The 19,864-nt window shown below is 39.4% G+C and overlaps 1 protein-coding gene across 8 annotated transcripts in view; it reads left to right on the forward strand.

The window, feature by feature from the left end:
- Positions 1-10,424: 10,424 nt before the first annotated feature.
- The window catches only part of LOC100466176 (cytochrome c oxidase assembly factor 1 homolog), a 99,809-nt gene continuing 90,369 nt past the window's right edge, over positions 10,425-19,864 (forward strand). For 4 of the 8 annotated variants that reach the window (XR_004626956.1, XR_004626955.1, XR_004626957.1 and 1 more), the window contains exon 1: positions 10,427-10,527. The gene's annotated coding sequence lies outside the window, so the exon portion shown is untranslated. Of the gene's footprint in view, positions 10,528-10,555; positions 10,850-19,864 lie in introns of those variants that run through there. The other 4 variants (XM_034665584.1, XM_034665598.1, XM_034665588.1 and 1 more) reach the window with 3 other exon arrangements.

A 19,864-nucleotide genomic window follows, 5' to 3' on the forward strand; every position in this document is an offset into this window, starting at 1 on the left:
TTATTACAGCTACCTCTGCTTTCTTTGGATTACTGTTTGCATGGATTTGATTACTCTTTGCATGAAATATCTTTTTCCACCCATTTACTTTTGACCTGTTTGTGTCTTTGGATCTCATGTGAGTCTCTTGTAGAAAGCATGTGTTTTTATCCATTCTGCTAATCTCTTTTGATTGGAGAGTTTAATCCATTTACATTTAAAGTAATTACTGATGAGGAGGGACTTACTTCTGTCACTTACTATTTGTTTTCTACATGCCCAATAACTTTTTTTGATCCCTCATTTCCTATAACTGTCTTTTTTTTTTTAGTTGACTTTTTATAGTGAACTGTTCAAATTCCATTCTCATTTCTTTTGTATATATTCTATAGCTATTTTCTTTGTGGTTACCATGAGAATTACATTTAACATCCTAAAATCATAACACTGTAATTTGAATTTCTATCAGCTTAACTTTGATAACATACAGAAGCCATTCTCCACAGTTCTGTCTGCCCTTCCTTTCGGTTGTTGATGGCACGAAATTATTTCTTTATATTTTGTGCACCCTAAAACTTAAACTGATGATTTTTAAAATGCATCGGTCTCTTAAATTATCTAGAAAATATAATTTAGACTTACAAACCAATGTTAGAGTAATACTAACTTTTACAGTAATATGTATATGAAGGTTCACTTCTATCTTGCTTCTTTCAAGATTCTTTTATTGTCTTTGCCTTTTGAAAGTTTGATTACAGTGTTTCTTGGTGTGGGTCTCTTTGAGTTCATCATACTTAGAGTTCAGTGAGTTTCTTGGAAATTTATATTTATGTCTTTCATCAAATTTGGGAAGTTTTCAGCCAGAATTTCTTCAAATATTTCCCTCTACCCCTTTCTGTAGTCTCCTTCTGGGACTTCCACAATGCATATATTGTTCTGTTTGATCCATTAGGTTTTGTTCACTTTTCTTCAATCTTTTTTTCTGTTCCTCATCCTCATTATTTTCATTGTCCTATTTTCAGGTTGTCTAATTCTTTCTTCTGTTTGCTCATGTCTGTCTTTAAATCCCTCTAGGGAATTTTCCATTTAAGTTATTGTAGTTTGCAGCTCTAGAATTTCTTCTTGGTTTCTTTTTAGGTTTTCTATCTCTTTATTGGTGTTTCCATTTTGTTCACATATCATTTTATTTACTTTATCTACATCTTCCTTTAGTTCTCTGAACATATTTAAGACAATTGTTTTAAAGATTTTTCTAGTATATCTACCTTTTTAAGGACAATTTCTGTTATATTTTTTCCTTTGAATGAGCCATACTTTCCAATTTCTTTGTATGCCTTATGATTTTTTTGTGCAACACTGATCATTTTAATCTAATAGTGTGGTAATGCTGGAAATCAGATCCTCCCCCTTCCCCAGGGTTTGCTGATTTTGGTTATTTTTATTATTTTTTTAAATTTCATAGTTTGCTTTGTGGTGAAGATCAACCTGAGGTGTAAATTTAAGGTCTTCTCAGGTCTTTCTTGAGCCTTTTCATAGAAATGTGCAACCACTTTTTAATTTCCCCCATAGATGCAGTTGTTTTTTTATGTCCTAGTCTTTAATGTCTGCCCCCTGCCAAAAGGGAAAAGGCAAAAAAGGAATGGGGGGAAAGGCATTGGCCCTATAATTCCCCTGAAAGTTAATTCAGTTGAGGTGGACAGGGCTTGCAACAAGGAAGGGAATTGCAACGATAATGGCTACCGACATCTTAGTCTGAACTTCTGTGATTTTAATTGGCAATCAGTGATCAGAGTACAGATATTTTGCAGACAGATTCCTGGCTTCTGCAAGCTGAATGTAAGCTGCTACAGGAACACGTTCCTAGCAGCCTGCCATGTGGCTGGGGAGAGGGGTTGGGGAGCTACTACTGTGCTAAGAGCTGAAATTGACTGAAATTAGCACAATTTACCAAATCCAAGTCTTCCCCTGTATGTTGCAAGCCTTCATCAGACTCTAGAATTCCAAAAATAGTTGCCTCAGACAGATTCTGCCAGTGCATTTATTGTCCAAGTGGGGAAACTGATTTCTGATTTTTCCTACTCTACCATCTTCCAAGAATCAGGATTCTGGCCTGTAAGGTTCACTGTTTTTTTTTTTTCCTCAACAAAGAGTTCTTATCCTTTATCCTATGATCTAATAAGCCTGCTTAATTAAATGAGGTTTTCATTCAGCGTGGAAAGAGAAGGCAAGCCTTTTTATTTTTGGCTTTAAATTTTTATCCCCAGCCCATACCTCTCTCCTGAATTCCATACTCTTCTATCCAGCTCTCTACTTAATATCACCTCTTGGATATCTAAAATAGGTATCAATCATAACATGTCCTAATCTGTGCCCCTGAATTTTCCTCCCAAATTTACCCTTCCCAGATTATCACGACATCATAGGCAACTTCAGCCTTGCAGTTGTTCAGGTCAAAAACCTTGATGTTATCCTTCACTCACCTTTCTTTTCTATCCCACAACCATGGGTCAGGAAATTCTGTTGGCTGGATCTCCCTAGCATGTTTAGAATTTGATTACCTTTGCCCATACCTCCATCATCTCTCACTTGAGTCACTGAAGTCTCTTCTCTGGCCTTCCTGCAGTTTATTCCCATGCAAGACAAGAATGACCTTGACAAAAATGAAAGATCATGTCCCTTCTTTGCTCAAACCCTCCGATGGTTTCCCTTTAAATTCAGAGTAGAAGCCAAAACACTTAAAAGGCCCTGCAAGGCCCTACATGATCTGCTTCTCTGTTTCTCCTGCAGCCTCATCTGCTGACTATGACCCTCCCCTTGGATTACTCTGGTTCAGTCACTCTGGACTTCATGCTTTTCCTTGAACAAGGCACAGGTTTTTGTCGTAAGGCCTTTGCACTGGCTGATCTCTTTCTGGAATGCATGGCTGATTCCCACTCTTTCTGATCTTTGCTCAAATTCCACCTCAGTGAGAACTACTCTGACCTCTGTATTCAAAATTATCACCTGCCCTGATCCTAACTTCCTTAGTTTACTATATTTCTTCCCATAGCATTTATACCTTCTAATGTATTCTATTATTTATGTATTATGCTTACTGTTTATTGTCTTTCGCTCTATCTACCTTAATACTTCCTCTTGTGTCATGATATACCCTTTCTTAAAAAAATAACTGCACCAAAAGGATGCCATAGTTTCATTGGCAAGGCCTAGGTCATAAACTAAATTCAGGGATCTAAATGCAAGATCACTTTAAATATGCAGAAGAGATGGTTCACCAAAATGGAATGCTGAGCTCTGTTATTAGAAGGAGAGCTGCTGGCAAAGCAAAAGCCACAGATCCTCACTTGCTGAGTCAGACCAGCATACCCAGAGGAACTTTGAAAAAGCCTGTGAGAGGGGCCGCATGTGTCCTCGAATATAGAGTGTAAGGATAGAACAACTAACACCCTAACTTTCTGGAAATGATATGTTACAAATGTGTTAGTTTACTTCTCTTAATCCTTGTGAAGTCTGATTTTATGTTCAGTTTCTACTCCTTTTTTGAATAAGAACTTCCCATTGTACAAAGTAGTAGCCCTCTTCGGCCTAAAGGACTCTGTGGCAGGTTGTGGGGACAGTAACAGACTGCCTTAGTCCACAAGTAACAGAAAAACCCCACTAAAACATCATTAAAAAATAAGGAGCTGTGTTAGACCTCCAGTGCCATTTCTCAGTCATTCTGTTTGCACATGTCCCCCCTTCAATGAGTAACAGATTTTGTATAGATTTTGATTAAAACAACAGGATACACTAAATGTAGGATCAGAACTTCAAGGATATAAGAAGGAATCAAAGTGGAGAGAAGATTTGGTGAAGAAATCTCTGATGAGTTCTTGTTGTGCTGTGAGTTTCCCTTTCTCCCCATTTGAGAAAAGCTGTAGCCAGCCTATTTCCCTCGTATCACAGCCACGGGCTACCAGAGTCTGGCTGGGGAACCAGAGTACCAGAGTCAGTACACTTGGGGGACTCTCTGGACTGTTATCTATCTCCCACGAGGGAGAGACAGGCCTCAAACAGCTGAGGTGGACAAGCCAGCTGTGTGCTGCTGGGCTGGAGTTGGTCAACAGGCACATAGCGTCAGTAGTTCATAGGACACATTGTGTTTCCCATGGGTCAGGTGTGGGCCATGTGGGAGAGACAGTTCTCTTGGGTCCAGTCCAATAAAGCTGCCTGAAGGGGCCAATGGATGCCCTCAGCAAGAAGCTGGAGGTGAATGTCAGATCTGACTTTCCCAATACAAACATCCCTCTAGACTTAGCCCCATCTTTGATAACTTCATTTTAGAGTGGATCAAAACACATTAACTCTAAGCTCCAGCTCCTTCCCTTCAAAGTCATCTGAATGTGATTTTAAGGCTCTGTAACCCACTGGTTAAGACTAGTTCCATGGCTCCATCTAACTGCAGGACAGACTGGAGAATATAGAGGACCAAATGGAACGTTCAGCAGGTCATACTCACTCTGCCATCTAAGGCCATAATGTAGTCCAGCATTCTACAAATATTTATTGGGCATATACCAGGAGCACTGGTATAAGGCCCTGGGAAAATATGTTAAAGAAATAGTTCTAGATGACAGCTTTGAGGGTGTTGTAGTTTTTGAAGCATGTCAGGCAAAGTCAGGAGAGAGCAGTATCCAGCGTATACTGGCTGGATTATGAACCTTCTAAGATACCACCTGAGGTGGGGGGGCACTGCATAAGGTCCTGCATATGTGGGTAGGAGTGATCATCTTGAAAAACATGGGGAATAAATGCAAATGTGACCTTATTTATAGAAACAAGCAAGGAAAATTTGAGGATATAAAAACATATCTATATATTCTAAAAATTTTGAATGTGAGGAACACACAGCTAAGAAAGGATGACCATATTGTCCATTAGAACAGTAAAACCCTTGTGCCTTTGAAAGAGTTACATACGGATCCCCTTTAAGATTTGAAGGGATTCCTCCTTTTCTGGGAATACTTCTTAGGAAAACTGCCTCTATCTTATGCTGTTTAAATTGCCTACCCAGAGAAATGGCTCAACTACCTGCCTCATCGTTTACCTCTCTACCCCTTCAGTTTCTTCCACAACTGACATTGGGCTTTCTTTATTGACTCCTTGTATTAGCCCGTATTTTCCTTACTCTCTGCAAAATGGACTGACTAATGCGAAATACTCACAGCTCTAGTATGGCACGCCCACTTTTATACCCACCACCTGGGTAATGCTTACCAAATAGCGAGTGAACTGTTATGGGTCTCAACCCCTAAAAAGGGGGTGTATGTTATGTCCCCTGAAAAAGCTAACTCCCGGTAGCTCAGAATGTGACCTTATTTGTAGATAGAGTCTTTAAAGGTATTCAAGTTAAAGTGAGGTCATTAGGGTAGGTTCTAATTGAATATACCTGGTGTTCTTAAGAAAAGGAGAAATTTGGATGCAGAGATAGATATACACAGAGAGAAGACAGCCATGCGAAGCCAAAGAATTGGAGTAATATATCTGTAAGCCAAGGAACACCAAAGATTTCCAGCAAACTGGAAGCAGGAAGGGACAAGGAAAAATATACCCTTTACAGGTGTCATAGAAAACATGGCCTACTTACACCTTGATTTCAGACTTCTAGCCTCCAGAGCAGTGAGACAATAACTTTATGTGGTTCTAAGTCACCAAGTTTGTGGAAGTTTGATATGTCAGCCATACAAAGCTAATACAGTCTGTGTACGCAAATGCCAATATTAGTTATCATAGTTATGTCATTTAAGTAAATATATAAATATAACAAAGAATGGATATTAAAAGAAGCTATTGTTTCTAAGATTTAAGTTGAATGCTTTAGAGACACTTGACGGAAGTGAATCTATGTGAGGGGCACCTGGCTGGCTCAGTTGGTAGAACATACAACTCTTGATCTCAGGGTCGTAAGTTCAAGCACCATGTTGGGTGTGGAGCCTACTTAATTAAAAAAAGAAGGAGAAGGAGGAGAAGGAGAAGAAGAAGAGGAAACAAGAAGGAAGAAGAAGGAAGAAGGAAGAAGAAGGAAGGAAGAAGGAGAAGGAAGGAGAAAGAGGAGGGGAAGGAGGAGGAGGAGGAGAAGGAGGTCGAGGGGTAGAGGAGGGGGAGGGGGAGGAGGAGAAGAAGGAGAAGGAGAAGGACAAGAAAGAAGAAGAAGAAAGAAGAAGGAAGAAGGAGAAGGAAGGAGGGGGGAAAAGGAGAGAAGGAGGGGGCGGGGGAAAAGGAGGGGGAGGGGAAGGAGAAGAAAGAAGGAGGAGGAGGAAGAAGAAGGAAGAAGAAGGAAGAATGAGAAGGAAGAAGGAGGAGGGGAAGAAAGAAGAAGAGGAAGAGGAGGAGGAGAAGGAGAAGGAAGGTGGTGGTCTATGTAAGGTTTGGCACTCCAACTGCTTTGAAAGTATCTTAAAGTTCTCCTTTAAAGAAATAAAAAGTAGAAATCTTTCATGATTTTTGGTGTCATTTATGCAATAAAGATGATATGAAATGCTATACGCTCAAATGCCTTGAACCTACAGAAAAGATTGGCAAACAAATACACATTTATGTGTTTTAAGTTAAAGTATCTGAAATATGTGTATATCATTTTTAAGTAATTCTCCATCTTGACTCTTTGGGTTAATCAATCATTTACATGCAGAATACATGAGTAAGAGCGCTTCTACTGTATTGTGGGTAGTTTGGAACTAGATATGAATTTGAACTTGGTTCTATGAGCCATGCATCTTGTGTAAGCTACAAAATTTTTCTAAGTTTTAGCTACCTCATTTAAAATGAAAATAATAATACTAATGAGCCACAAGTATTGTGAAATTAAATGATACAATCTATTTAAAGTGTCTAAAAGTATTAAATATTTTTCTATTGAAAGTCAGGGAAAACCCAATCTACTCTGTCGTAAACAAAAAATAGTATGTAAGAGTAAGAGTTAAGATAGTGGAGGAGCAAGGGGACCCTAATTTTGTCTCATCCCTCGAATACCACTAGTTAGTTATCAAATTATCCCGAACCCTGGAGAAATCAATGGGAGATCTGAAAAAAAACAAATGCTGTCAAGTCTACCAGTAGAAAAACGGGTAGAACTCCCACCGTTTGGAAGGTAGGAGGCGCAGAGACTTGGATCCAATGTGATACAGCTGAGGATCCGGTGGAGAGGAGGGAGCCTGCTTCAGAAGGCTACCCCAAAGTATTAGAAGCAGCAGAGTGAAAAATTGGAACTTTTAAAAGTCTGTCTCAGTGGGGGACAGCGTGGCTTAATGGCGCTCGGGTGGTGAAGCAGGGTGGAATCCCAGGTGGAACGGCATGGTTGGAGGATCTTTGGGGTTGCAAGAACGGGTGGTGCCTGAGTGTGGCAGAATTCCCAAGCATAGGAGCGAGAAAGCTCTGAGAACAGCAAGTCTAGGTACCAGCTTTTTTCTCTGTGATGCCATCAACTGTGAACCGCTGCACAGTCATGTGACCGCTTTCCTGGGAGTGGTACAGCAAAAGGCAGAAGTATGACAAGATCCCCTCCCTCCCCCAGGAGGAACAGCGTGGGTCCCTGCCATGGGAGTCCCTAAAATGTAGAATTTTGAAACTCAGTCCAGCGCCTGAAATAAAAACGCTTAGTCACAGGCCGGGTGAACAGAGTTCTGATGGAAACCAGGGAAACAAGAGGGATTGATTGCTTTTCTGTTGAGGGCTCACTGAGGAGTGGGGGGTGTGTTTTCAGCCCTGGGGCTGGGGCGGGGAGGGGGCAGCCATATTCATCCTGCCCTTCAGCGCTGAAAGCCTTCAGGGAGCAAGACAGCACCACCTACTGGAGTCTGGGGCCACTTACATAGAACCCTGCCTCCCTGTAGGCTGGAGGCTCTTACACACTAGGGCAAGTTCACTTGAGAATCAGCAGCAACGGCCCCTCACCCAGAAGACCAGCACAAACAACCCACGGTCACAAAGATTACTGATCATAAAGGGCTGCAAAGTTTCAGCTCTTGGGAAAAACAATATATAGAAATCTTTGTAAATTTTTAAAAAAGATTTTATTCATTTATTTGACAGGGAGAGACAGAGAGGGAACACAAGCAGGGGGAGTGAGGAAAGGAACAAGAAGGCTCCCCGCTAAGCTGGAAGCTGGACTCGGGGCTCAGTCCCAGGACTCTGGGATCATGACCTGAGCCAAAGGCAGACCCCCCCCTCCCCCAGCAGCATACTTAATGGTAAAATTCTAGAGATATCCCATTAAAAGTAGAATAAGACAAAGTCTACTGTCTTCACTATTATTAAATATTTTTATTGGAAATAACTGGTCAGTACAATTAGATATGAGAAATTAGAGGTATAAAATTTGGAAAGGACTAAGGTAAAACTTTATCTCAATGACATGATTGTAATCATGCAGAAAATGATACATCCATGTGTATGAACAACTACTGTATGTAGTAACTTTATTCTGATTCGATAGTTCTAGGCGGCTGCTGAGAGATAGACCAGATATGCTGGGTTCCACCCTGTTGCTATTGAGTACATTTCTCAAAGTAGCCACTTCACCACTTAATATTACCTCTCATTGACAGCACTATAGCCAACCCCCCCTCATCTCTCCACCTCCTACCCCTGTCCTGGCTCCTTGGAAGTTAAGAGGTAGCAAAACAGATCCTTTCCTTAAATATATAGGAAAGAGAGAGAGAGAAAGTATCAGATAGGATACTTGTGGCTGTAAGAAGATCCCTGTCTCAAGCTGACTTAATAATAACTAATATTTTTGAGCACTTACAACATCACCAGTGCTAACTTCATTTAATCTTCATATCATCTCTATCAGAAAATAAGGAAACGTATTAAATATCCCCACAAGAACTTCAGAAACATGGGGAGCTCCAGATTTGAAATGACATTAAACTTGACTAGTCTGGTTATGGAACATAGCAAATTTAGGTGACCTTCCAATACTGAGACTCTACTTTTTGGAGGAAAGGTACTTGGACTTCAAACTTGACGTGAAAAAAGTAAATGATGATAGTAATAGTGGGTGATGATAATGTGAGAAAGAAAGGCAGGAGAAAAGTTAATTTCCTTACTACATGCTGCCCATTGACAAATCCTTGAAACAGGCAGAGTGACATTCCTCTAGGGACTCAACTACCTTGATGTTGACACTTCGCTAAAGGCAAAATGCAATCTTAGCCCAACCCTCAGGACCCTGTAGGTCTTCTAGAACATAAAAATTCCTTTAGAAACTTCCTTTATCTTTACTCCCCAAGACGCAAGTTAGCAATCATCCCCCAAGCATATGACCCACGGATACACATCTGGAGGGTCTCATGACTAAGGTTTTATAAGACCGTAATAAATGACCTTTTCCCAACAATAAGTAACGCACTCAAGGTCCTGGAAACCTTGTTTCCAAAATTCCTTAGAGATTTATGCTATCCCTAACCCCTTCCCAACTTGAAGTTATATAATCACCACCCCTTACCCACCCCATTGCAGCTTTCTGCCCACAGGTCCTGTCCCTGTACTTTAATAAAACCACCTTTTTGTTTTGTTTTGTTTTTAAAGATTTTATTTATTTATTTGACAGAGACAGCCAGCGAGAGAGGGAACACAAGTAGGGGGAGTGGGAGAGGAAGAAGCAGGCTCCCAGCGGAGAAGCCTGATGTGGGGCTCAATCCCAGAACGCTGGGATCACGCCCTGAGCCGAAGGCAGACTCTTAACCGCTGTGCCACCCAGGCGCCCCTAAAACCACCTTTTTGCACCAAAGACCTCTCAAGAATTTTTTCTTGGCTATTGACTTCGAACTCTAACATCTTTCCTACATCAATGACAGCAGTGGAATGATCAAAATGACAATAAGGATAGCTAACGTTTATTGATTACTTACAAAGTGCCAGACCCTATCCTTAAAACAAATGTACGAGATAAATTATTATTCATTTTACTACTTAACTCAGGTACTTTACATTTGTTTTCTTACCCTTGCATTGCCTTGAGCACAGTAGGCATTCAATAAATATTTGGTGAATAAAAGGAAATTTAGTGTTGCCAAATTCTCAGCCGAATGGGGCAAGACGGACTTCAGAGCCAGAGTGGGACTCAGATGGCCGGTGGTTTCATGTCCTTGGAGGTCAGCCAATGCGCCAGATCCGTGCCAGGAGCCATATAAACCAGTGGTTTAAATTTCCTCGACTATCACTGCTGGACTGAATGTATGCTGGGGCCTAACGGGAACACAGAAAACAGAGGGGATCTGAGGAGGGGACACCATTCCCGGGGAGAGTCCGAGCGTCAGGGAAGCTGAAGCCACAACCCTCCCCCTCCACCGGGGAATCTCGGCCTGGGACTCGGGTTTGACAGATCAGAGTTTGGGGGCTGGCGGCCGCAGGCGCGTCCTGACGCTCTAGACCTGCGAGGATGACGCACCGGAAGTCTCTACTGCTCCTCGCGGGCATACCGGCCCGCGGGCTTTTCCCGTCCCCTCTGCGGCGCCGGAAGGAGAGCACAAACGTTCTGCTGCGTGCTGCTCAGATCCCTGACAGGTTAGATTCCGCGTGGGTCCAAGCGTTCCGGTCTGTTCTACCCTTGCAGATGTTAGTTCCTTCCGTCGGGGCGGCTGCGTTTGCGCTCCGTGTGGGCTGCTGCAGTGCCCTTGGATCACCTCCCGGCGGCTGGCGGCTAGCGCCCTCGCCGGGTCGCGCGACCTCCTCCCGGCCGTATGTTTGGGGGCCCGTGGTGGGCTCAGCGCCTGGGGATGCTGCAAGGTGCTTCCTCGCTCCCCGGGCTAATGAGGCCGTGAGTGGCGAACCGTGGCCTTGCCCTGCAGTCCGTGTCGGCGTTTGTGAAGAGTTGGAGTCCTAAAAGGTGGAATTGGGCCCTTTGTTGGTGGTCCTGAGTTACAACAGCGTTGAGGAAGACGCTGCCTAGATGGTTGTAGAAATGAGTTTTCTGATAGTGGTCCTAGTGATTTTTGCCCCCATCACACTTGAACTCCATACAGGGTTCCAACAGTAGAAATGATTTTTATTGTTAGGGACGGGACATAGGTGCATGTATGAGTGGCAGTCGGTGTGCTGTGTATATTAAAAATCCATAAAGATTCTTATATTTTAATACTTCTTGAATCTTTCTCATTCTTAACCTGTGGGGTATTGTTCTCCGTTTAAGACATTTTATTGCTCTGTTTCACCTTTCTATAGAAGTGACGTCTCTACTTAAATTTTGCACAGACAGAACACAGATCTGATTGTGTTATTCCCGTGCTCAAAATCTTACTGACCTTCCCGTTGATTCCGGATCATACAAATTCCTTAGCCTGGCTTCCAGACCTTTCAGTGTCTTGCTAATGCTGTTTTTCAGTCAACTCTCCTTTCGTGGAAGACACACCTACACATACACACGCTGTATGCAATAATCTCATCACTTTGGATATGACAAAGTTTTACAATGATTTACCTGCCTTTTGAAGTTTATTTTTCCATTCTATCAAAATTTATTGAATTCCCAATATTGCCAGGCGCTGTTTTGGGAGCTAGGAGTATATTAGAAAAAAAGAAAAAAATCCTTGTAAAAAGTAACAGCTTAATTGAGATATAGTTCACATACCCTAGAATTTACCGGTTTAAAATATGCATTGATTTTTAGTACGTTCACAAAGTTGTGCAGCCATTACTGCAATCAATTTTAAAACGTTTTCATCACCCCCAAAAGAAGCTCTGTACCCATTAGGAGTCTTCTGATCTTTCCCCTACCCCACCCCATTCCCACCCCTCTGCAACTACTAATCTACTGCCTATTCTGGAGAGTTCATATAAGTGATATGATGCAATATGCGGTCTTTTTTGATTATTGCCTTTCACCCAACATTCATGTTCATCCATGTTGTAGTTTGTATCAGTACTTCATTCCATTTTATTGCTAGATAGTATCTCATTGTATGGATATACCACCATTTATTTCTCCATTCGTCAGTTGGTAGACATCTGAGTTTTGGCCATTGTGAGTAATGCTGTTACAAACATTCATGTACAGGTTTTTGTGTGAACATCATGTTTTTTTTTTTTAATTTATTTTTAATTTACTTTTTTATTTAAATTCAATTAGCCAACATATAGTACATCATTAGTTTTTGATGTCATGTCACTGATTCATCAGTTGTATATAACCCAGTGCTCATCAGATCACGTGCCCTCCTTAATGCCCATCCCCCAGTTACCCCNCCAACCTCCCCTTGAGCAACCCTCAGTTTGTTTCCTGGAGTCAAGTCTCTCATGGTTTGTCTCCCTCTCTGATTTCTTCCCATTCAGTTTTCCCTCCTTTCCCCTATGCGTTTCTCTTGGGTATATACCTAAGATTAGAATTGCAGGGTCATAGGGTAATTCTGTATTTCATATTTTGAGGAACTGCCAGACTTTTCCAAAGCAGCTATACCACGTTATAGTCCCATCAGCAGTATATGAAGGTTCTGATTTCTTCATATCGTTGTCATTACCTGTTTTTTGTATTTAATTCTAGCCACCCTTTGTGACGTGATGAGCCCTGGGTGTTGCATGCAACTGATAAATTATTGAACACTACATCTGAAACTAAGTACGTAGTATATGTTGGCTAATTGAGTTTAAATTAAAAAAAATTCCAGTGGTAAAAAAACAAATTCTAGCCATCCTGGTGGGTGTGTGCTGTGTCTCATTGTTTTGATTTGCATTTCCTTGATGGCTAGTGATGTCAAGCATCTTCTTATGTGCTCTCAGCCATTTGTATATAGTTGGAGAAATGTCTATTCATATCGTTTGCCCATTTTTAAAATTAGATTGTCTTTTCATCATGGAATCGTAAGAGTTCCTTTTTTTTTTTTTTTTTAAAGATTTCATTTTTAAGCAATCTCTACAACCAACGTAAGGCTCGAACTCATAACCCCGAGATCAAGAGTTGCATGCTTCATCAACTGAGCCAGCCAGGTACCCCTGTAAGAGTTCTTTATATATCCCAGGTACAAGTCATTTATTAGACACATGACAGTCTTGTAGATTATGATATAATTCCTTTAAATGAAAAGCACATGAGGTTAATTTTTACTCTTCCTGGAGACCAGGTTATAGGTCTGTGTGAGTAGTTCAGAGAGTCAGTTGAACAACTTTAATTTGTAGGGGACCAGGCCCAGGAAAACATGCTGTGAAGAATCTGAGCAGCATTTTAAGAGTTGAAAAATGAAGCAGGGGAAACAGTTTTTATAATTTGTCCATTCCTTATTGAGTTTTGTCTTTTCCTTCTTGATTGATGGGAATTCTTTGCGTAGAGAATTGACTGTTTTTATTGATTGTTAGATATGCGTCAGGTATTTTTGGTCTGTTTTGTTATCTTTTACTTTACTAATGTTTTGCATTTTTGTGTCATCAGGACTGTCAGTGTTTTCCTATAAAAGGCCTCCAAGTGGCAATTTGGGATACTTTTCTTAAATTATAGGGGTTATATAAACTGACACTGGTTAATGTGATGTCTGAGTCCCTGGTACTGTATTTAACTTTACAGCTTTTATTGTTTCAGACACTGGTGCCTCCCTATCTCTCTGCCTTGAAAAATACACTATAATCTGGTTTAGCTTTGTTGGTTCATTTAATTTTGTATTTCAAACATAACCCTAGAAGCTATTCCCATATTCTCTTATTCATGTTTAATATACTGCATTAGATTTCTGAGAGCCATAGAGGACAGTTGGTGAGTGGGTACTCACCTCATACTAGGGTCATCAAATAGTGGGTAGTCACCTCTTCTAACAGCAGTTTATTTAAAGATTTTATGTATGCAGAGCTCGAACGTAACTATGCTGCTTCTATATTGATTGGGGCATGCTGGAGATAGTAGTTTTATAAAATCCTATTAAAATTATTTTCATATTTTTCTCATTTCATTGCATTAAAGGTAGTGGTAAAAAAGCATTTTTAGGATCTCTGAGCATTTTGAGAAACTGAGGAAAGCTATAGAACAAACCTTCCTAGAAAAAGTTGCATCTCTGTTTTACATACGATGTCCAAGGCTTCATTATTACCCTTTGGCCTGATTTGTGAGGAGGACTCTTATATTTCTTGACTCAGTGTTTGTTTACCTCCGTGTTTTTTTTATTTAAATTGTGGTAAAATATACATGTCATGAAATCTAGCATTCCTTTTTTTTTGATATATTTTTTTAAAGATTTTATTTATTTATTTGACAGAGATAGAGACAGCCAGCGAGAGAGGGAACACAAGCAGGGGGAGTGGGAGAGGAAGAAGCAGGCTCATAGCGGAGGAGCCTGATGTGGGGCTCGATCCCATAACGCCGGGATCACGCCCTGAGCCGAAGGCAGACGCTTAACCGCTGCGCCACCCAGGCACCCCGAAATCTAGCATTCTAAACATCTTTACATGTACAATTCAGTGACCTTAAGTACATTTATGTTATTGCGCAACCATCACCACCATCCAGTTTTTGTCTCCGAGTTTGACTAGTCCAAGTACCTCATATAAATGGAATTGTACAGCATTTGTCCTTTTATATCTGGTTAAATGTCTTTAAGGTTCATCCGTGTTTTATATTGCAGAATGTCCTTCCTTTTTAAGGCTGAATAACATTCCACCACGTGTGTGTATCACATTTTGTTTGTCTGCCTGTTAGTTGATAGACATTGGGTTGTTCTGTCTTTTGGCTTTTCTGGGGGTATGGGCATTGGTACACAGATGCCTGTTCTTTTGGGTGTGTCCCCAAAAGTGGAATTACTGGATCATAGAGTAATTCTCTGTTTAATTTTTTTTGAGGAACTGCACATATATTTCAGTGGTTTTTGTCATTCACATAAAATATGAAATTTAAAGGAATGGTATTATTTAGGCATATATTATCATGTTTACCTTTCTATAAATAAAATTCAAAGAGCCATCACCTAATCGAAGGGATATAGAAGTTTTTGTCTTAGGACATGGAACTCTTTGAGCTTATTAAAATTATTAGAATTCAGACTAAATGAAAGGTTTACTTTGATAGTTTCTCAAATCCTAAAATTCTTTTTAATTCATGCTCTTGTTTTTTTTTCTTAATTCTATGTTTTTAATGTTTGGGGGCAAGTTACCCACCATGGCAGACTAAAATGGAGGTCATTTTGAATACTTGTATAGTTCCAAAGGTCTGAATTACCCTAGTATTCTGTTGCTCTAGGTGGATACTTTGGCAATTATTCTGGTATGCTGTGAATACTGCTGCTTTTGACAGGGGAGTTTTCCTCCCCCACTGCAAAAATATCCATGACATTTATTAGTGAAGAATGAGAAGTTGCTGTTTACTTTGGGGTATGGGCTGTAACAATGATGAGGGAATATTAAGGATTTGTGAAAGATGTTGTAATTGGAGGAGGGGGTATTAGGGAGGGTCTAACAGGCAGCAGGCAATTTCAGTTCTCTAAGGTTTGGTTGAACTGTTGTCTTTTTTTCTACATTTCCCCATTGGTCTCAGGGAGGTCACAGTTACTCAGAGGGATCCCAATACCCACAAAAATGTACAGTTCCAACATCAGGGGAGTACTTGAAAAAATAATAGTGCAGTAAATATAATTTATTTCATTCTTTTGCATGTGGCTGTCCAATTTTCCCAGCACCAGTTTTCTCTTTGTTGAAGAGACTATTGTTTCCCCACTGTGTGTTCTTGCCCCCTTTGTCATACACTAATTTACCATATAAGTATGGTTTTATTTCTGTGCTCATTTCTGTTCCACTGACCTGTGTCTGTTTTTGTGCAAGTACCATGCTGTTTACTGTGTAGTATAGTTTGAAATCTGAGATTGTGATACCTCCAGCTTTATTTTTTATCCAGATTGCTTTGGCTCTTCAGGGTCTTTTGTGGTTCCCTACAAATTCTGGAGTTATTTGTTCTAGTTTTGTGAAAAATATTACTGGTATTTTGATGGGGATTGCATTGAATCTGTAGATTGCTTTGGGTAGTATGGACGTTTTAACAATATTAATTCTTTCAATCTATGAGCGTGGAATATCTTTTTCATTTATTTGTGTCATCTTCAGTCTCATTCACCTGTTTTCTTACAGTTTTCAGAATACAGGTCTTTCACTCCTTTGGATAAATTTATTCCTTGGCCTCAGCATTTTATCTTTATGATGAATTGTAAATGGTATTTTCTTAATTTCTCTTTGTGCTAGTTTATTATTAGTGCATAGAAATGCAACAGATTTTTGTGTATTAGTTTTGTGTTCTGGAATTTTACTGAATTCCTTTATTCTAATAGCTTTTTTTTCCTTTTTTTTTTTGGTGTAGTCTTTAGGGCTTTCTACGTGTAGTATCATGTCAGTTGCAAATAGTGACAGTTTTACTTCTTTACCAATTTGGATGCCTTTTATTTATTTTTCTGTGGCTAAGACTTCTAGTACTGTTATATGAAAGTGGCAGGAGTAGGCATCCTTGTCTTGCTCTTGATCTTAGAGAAGGAGCTTGCAGCTTTCACCATTGAGTATGATGTTAGTGGTGTGTGTTTTTCAGAAATGGACTTTATTATGTCGAGGCATGTTCCCTTTATACCCACTCTGTTGAAAGTTTCTATCATGAATGGATGTTGCATTTTGTCACATGCTTTTTTTGCTTCTATTGAGATGATCATATGATTTTTGCCTTTCATTTTGTTAATGTGATGTATCATTGTTGATTTATTTGTGGATATTGGACCATCCTTACATCCCTGGAACAAATCCCACTTGGTCATGGTGAATAATCCTTTTAATGTGTTGTTGAATTCAGTTTACTAATATTTTGTTGAGGATATTTGTATTGTGTTCGTCTAGGATATTGTTTGTAATTTGTGTGTGTGTGTGCTGTTTTTGGTTTTGGTATAGGGTAATGCTGGCCTTAAAAAATGAATTTGGAACCATTTCTTCTTCTTTGAATTTTTGGAATAATTTGATCTTTAAATGTTTAGTAGAATTCATGGTGAAGCCGTCTGGTCCTGGACTTTTATTTGTTAAGAGTTTTGTGAATCCTGATTCAATTTCATTACTAATAATCAGTCTGTTTAGATTTTCTATTTCTTCCTGATTCCATTTTGGAAAAATGTATGTTTTTAGGGATTTAATAATTTCTTCTAGGTTGTCCAATTTGTTGGCATATAATTATTTGTAGTAGTCTCATAATCCTTTGTGTTTCTGTGGTGTGTGTTGTAACTTCTATTTCATTTCTGATTTTATTTTAGTCCTCTTTTTCCTTGATGAGTCTGGCTAAAAGTTTATCAGTTTGCTTGTCTTTTCAAAGAACCAGCCCTTGGGTTCATTCTTCTTTTCTGTTGTTTTTTTTTAGAGTCTTTATTTCATTTATTTTCAATCCGATCTTCATTATTTCCTTCTTTCTACTAGCTTTGGGCTTTGTTTATTCTTTTTCTATGTTCTTTGTGTACACATAAAGAAGAACAAGAAGTTTTTCTTGTTTCTTGAGATGGGCCAAGCCTATATTGCTATAAACTTCCTCTTAGTACTGCTTTTGCTGCATTCCAAAGATTTTGAACCACTGTGTTTCCATTTTCATTTGCCTCAGTCCCATTGGTTGTTTAGTGCCATGTTTAGCCTTCCTGTGTTTGTATTTTTTCCAGTTTTATTCTTATAATTGATTTCTAGTTTCATACTATTGTGGTCAAAAAAGATGCTTGAATTATCTCAGTCTTCTTAAAAATTGAGATTTGTTTTGTGGTATAACATGTGCTCTATCCTGGAAAATGTTCCCTGTGCATTTTAAAAGAATGATGCGTCCTGTTTTTTATCCATTCAGTCACCCTTTGTCTTTTAATGGAAAATTTAGACCATTTACATTTAAAGTGTTGATTGATAGTTATGTACTTATTGCTATTTTAATTGTTTTCTGGCTATTTTGTAGTTCTTCTGTTCCTTTGTGATTTGATGAGTTTCTTTAGTGGTATGCTTTGATTCCTTTCTCATTATCTTCTGTGTTCTACTATTTTTGCTTGGTGGTTACCATGAAGCTTATCTGTAAAAACTTATATTTATGACAGTCTATTTTAAGTTGATTAACAAGTTGAAATGCATTCTAAAGCTCCACATTTTTATTCTTTCTGCCATGATTTATGTTTTTGATTATACATTTTACATCTGTTTATTTTGTGTACTCTAATTATTATAATTACAGTTATTTTTACTATTTTTGTCTTTCAACTTTCACACTAGCTTTATAAGGAATTAATCTTCTACCTTTACTACATATTTACTTTTCTCAGTGAGAGTAATACTTTCATATGTTTTCTTTTTAAATTAATGCCCTTTGTTTTCAACTTAAAGAGATCTTTTTAACATTTGTTGTAAGGCCAGCTTAGTGGCAATGGACTCTTTTAGCTTTTGCTTGTCTGGAAGACTTTATCTTTATCTTTCCCTCAATTCTTTGCTGGGGGTACAAAATCTGATACTCTTATGGGGGTTCCCTGTTGTATAACGAATTATTTTTCTTTTTCTCCTTTTAGATTCTTTTTTTTTTTTTTTAAGATTTTATTTATTTATTTGACAGAGAGAGACAGCCAGAGAGAGAGGGAACAGAAGCGGGGGAGTGGGAGAGGAAGAAGCAGGCTCACAGCAGAGGAGCCTGATGTGGGGCTTGATCCCAGAATGCCGGGATCACGCCCTGAGCCGAAGGCAGACGCTTAACGACTGCGCCACCCAGGAGCCCCTAGATTCTTTTCTTATCTTTAACTTTTGACATTTTAATTATAATATATCTTGATGTGGATCTCTTTGGGTTTATTTTATTTGAAACTCTATGATTCATGAATCTGGATATGTCTTTCCTCAGGTTACATAGGTTTCCCCATATTATTTCTAAAAGTAAATTTTCTGCCCCTTTCACTCTCTGTTTTCTTTTTGGGACCCTTACAATGCAAATACTAGTCTACTTGATGTTGTCCCAGAAATCCCTTAAGGTATCTTTACTTTTTTTCATTATTTTTTCCCTTTTGCTGCTCTTAATGGGTAAGTTCCTCTGCCCTGTCTGCAAGTTGACTGGTCCTTTCTTCTGCTTTGTCTAGTTTGCTGTTAAATCCCTATAGTATATGTTTCAGTTTAATTATCGTATTCTTTAATTCTTTGACTTCTTTTTGGAATTTTCTCATATTTTCTACCTCTGTTGAAATTCTCACCGTGTTCGTCCATCTTCTGAGTTTGGTTAGCATCTTTATGACCTTTGTGATCTTCACTTTGAATCCTTTATTAGGTGAATTACTTATCTCTGTTTTTAATAAGTGTTGTTTTCTGTAGTCTTGTTCTTTAATTTGGAGCATATTCCTCTGTTTGTTCCTTTTGCTTGCTTAACTCTCTGTGTTGGGTTCTGTACCTTAGATGAAACACCTATTTCTCTCAGTCTTGAAGTGTTGGCCTTGTGTAAGAGATGAACCTTGTTGTTCAGCCTTCGCCCTAGGTCTCAGTTATCTCTTAAACCTTTGTGATTGCCCAAGTAGCCCATTTTATTCTTAGTAGCTCCCAGTAGTTGAGAGTGTCTAAGACCAGTATGCCAAAGGGGAGGACCTCAGTCAGCACCTAGATTCAGGTGATTGATTGGAGGCCAGGCTCTCAGGCAACAGCTTTTTTTTTTTTAAAGATTTTATTTATTTATTTATTTATTTGACAGAGAGAGAGAGAGAGTGACAGCCAGCGAGAGAGGGAACACAAGCAGGGGGAGTGGGAGAGGAAGAAGCAGGCTCATAGTGGAGGAGCCTGATGTGGGGCCTGATGTGGGGCTCGATCCCAGAACACCGGGATCATGCCCTGAGCCGAAGGCAGACGCTTAACGACTGTGCCACCCAGGCACCCCTCAGGCAACAGCTTTTAAAGTATGCAAATATATTATATATATATATGT

This window comes from Ailuropoda melanoleuca, chromosome 1 (assembly GCF_002007445.2).
Source record: "Ailuropoda melanoleuca isolate Jingjing chromosome 1, ASM200744v2, whole genome shotgun sequence".
Taxonomy (NCBI): Eukaryota; Metazoa; Chordata; class Mammalia; order Carnivora; family Ursidae; genus Ailuropoda; species Ailuropoda melanoleuca.